Raw genomic sequence first — 3,353 nt, 5'->3', positions numbered from 1 at the left:
TAGTCCATAACTCCATATAGCTACACGAGTAGCTCTATGATATTTTAAATTCCGGCCGTATGTAGTTGATGTGACTATCTTATTCTTCATGGTGGTAAGATTTTTTTTTTTCGATAATATTCATGCTGGTAAGATTGTATCATCGTACATACGATGTTAGATTGTTTGTAGTGGGCTTTAGAGTTGTCTCATGCATGCAGATGCATGTCAGGTTTTGGTGTTTCTCACCGCTGTGAAGTGCATTATATATTTTCATCATCTTTGTTGAAGTTTGTAAAAAGATTACATAAGAGATGGCCGGAGTATGTCCTTTTTAAGATTTTGTCTCTTCTTACATTAATCATCATCAATTATTCATCGTTGCACACTTAATCATCATTATAAATTTACAATAATAGTAGGAGTACTGTAGGAGATCTACTACTTGTTTTGGTTTTCTAGCAGGGGCGGAGCCAGGGTTAACACCATCAATTTTTGAAACAAAAAATAGTACTAGAACTAACCAATAGCAAACTACAAATGTATATGGATAAAAATATATATAATTTATTTTTTGTGAGCAAAAATATATTTATTGATGAATTAGAAAAGAAGTTCACTGCCATGGAACAAAATATGATATGATGATCCATCTACGGTACTAAGGAGTAAGGACGCCAATTTTCTGATTCCACAAAGTCAATGCGTGTTTTGTACGTAATTGGAGAATAATATAGAGGTTTGCAATGTATGACCCACGTTGAAAACATATTTTCTCAATTTATCAAAAATATATAAAAATATATGATTTCTCCCATTTAGGGGTGTGCATGGGTACCCAATTATCCGAACCGGAATCGGAACCGTTTATAGCGGTTCTGGGTTCTAAAATGTTAGACCTATTTAAAGTGGGTCTTCAAGAACAGACCTGATAAAAAACCGAAACCGTTAGAACCGAATAGTAAAAAACCGATATATGGGTATCCGAACCGAAACCGAAACCGATTAGTTTGATTTTAATTGATATATAAAATTTAGTATTATATTACACTAAATAAAGACAAACCCAAACATTATTATTATATATAGTCTATATTTGTTAGGTGTAAAATTATACTAAATATATATAACATTTAGCATAATAGTGAATGTGTGTTATTAAATGCATATTTTATAATATTACATTAAATATGTGTATTATAAATATTAATAATAATGTTTACGTGTCTATGTCTACACGTATAGTCGTATACTATGAATTAACTAATACACTGTCTATATTAACTAATGCATGAACGTGTACGTGCTTGATATATTATATGTATATATATGAGATAACGAATACGTGTAATGCTAACTAACAATTATGGTACATGTGGTATTTATTCTATATATGACGCATTACGTATAATATAATATATATTTATATACGCCTTGGCTAGAGTGACATCCTTATAATGACATCCTTATTGTACATCCTATCAAAAAGTGCATTTCAACAATGAATTAGTGACTGATTTTTTGTAGATATGTAGATATAATCTACCCACCATGGATTATATCTCTACAAAAAATTAGCTCAATTCGATATTTCTAGTCTTGTCAAACTTAAAATTATTTCTAGACCGTTAGATAAAATTGCAAACTTAAAACACTATTTTTGACAAAGTTCCACATATTGGATTGAGCTAATTTTTTGTAGAGATATAATCCATGAAGAGTAGATTATATCTATGAAAAATCAAACACAAATTCATTGTTGAAATGCATTTTTTGATAGGATGTACAATAAGGATGTCACAGTTAGGATGTCACCCTAGCCAAACCGATATATATCGCCTTGGCTAGAGTGACATCCTTATAATGACATCCTTATTGTACATCCTATCAAAAAGTGCATTTCAACAATGAATTAGTGACTGATTTTTTGTAGATATAATCTACCCACCATGGATTATATCTCTACAAAAAATTAGCTCAATTCGATATTTTTAGTCTTGTCAAACTTAAAATTATTTCTAGACCGTTAGATAAAATTGCAAACTTAAAACACTATTTTTGACAAAGTTCCACATATTGGAAAGTTCCACAAACCGATATATATATAACAATGGAGGAAAGTTTTATAACTAACAACTGGGATTCCATCTTACGGTGGGCTGAGTGGTGGTTGAGATTGTCTCGAGTGAACTATCATTGATTACCAAGAAAAAAAAAATGGGAAAGTTTAAGACTTGCAGTTTTACTGTTGGGACCTTTAATGTTGGTATGTATAGATTATTTTTGTAATTCCTTTTTTTTTTTTTGATAAACTGCCCTGATTGTATTAATTTGTACGTAAATTTTTACAATCATAACAATTAACATCAACCTGAAAACAAGAAAAGAAAACTGAAATTAAAACAATTGAAACCAACAGAAGCTGTAAATATATGGTAGTCTCGACATAGACTCCACCAGCTCCACACAACCACCGGCGGCACCCCGACCACATTGGAAACCCCATCCTTTTCTCTGGGTCAGCTTCATAGTTGCTCCTTCTTCCACCGTGTTGGATCTCCCATGGTGACGACTCACGAGTCATCAGGTTGTATAGCATAATACTCCACAACAACAACATCAGATTAGCAATTCCAAACTGGAATGCCCCACCAAAGGCCCAACTAGTGAGCGGTGGCCTGACCAAGAACTCCAAACCAGCAATCCGGAGAGTGGGTAGAACATGGGAGAGAGCCATGGCCATGGCTTTGTAATTCAATATCCTCTTTTCTACCAGGAAAAAAAAAAAAAAAAAAAAAAAAGGTTATGTTCTTAGTGGAGGAAGACCTCTAATAACAGGTTTGTCTTTTCTTTTTTCTTTTTTCTTTTTTCTTTTAGAAAACTAGAAGACCAAAGGTAAGTGAGCTAAGAGCAAGCAAGCCAATGGGAATGCTATATGGGATGAAAACTACACCTTATCACATTGGATTCCATTCTTTTCCACTGCACATTCTTTTGCCATCTTCCTTGGCATTTTAGTTTACGAATATATGAATTAATTTTTGAAGCTAAATAGTAAATACAAAGTTTTCAAAGGCATCAGGCCCGTCCTAGGATGGGATTCATAAGGGCCTAAGAAGCGTGCATCTTTGGATTGTCAGTTTGTCACTAGAAATCAGTGGCAGGGCCAAAAAATTTAATCCAGGGTGAGCAGGATACTTAAAATGGGTCCAAATTACAAATTGCCATGAAATTCTGTGAAATGTATTATGTTTTGTTATTTAGAAAAGCATATTATTCGACACAATATGTGGTACAAAAATCACTATTTAGCGGAAATCTATTTTACAATTTCATGATGTGACTAGGGTGTTTATGGGTCGGTTCTTATCGGT

Source organism: Coptis chinensis, chromosome 1, assembly GCF_015680905.1.
Source record: "Coptis chinensis isolate HL-2020 chromosome 1, ASM1568090v1, whole genome shotgun sequence".
NCBI classification, from domain to species: domain Eukaryota; kingdom Viridiplantae; phylum Streptophyta; class Magnoliopsida; order Ranunculales; family Ranunculaceae; genus Coptis; species Coptis chinensis.
Note: the sequence above shows the minus strand (reverse complement) of the source record.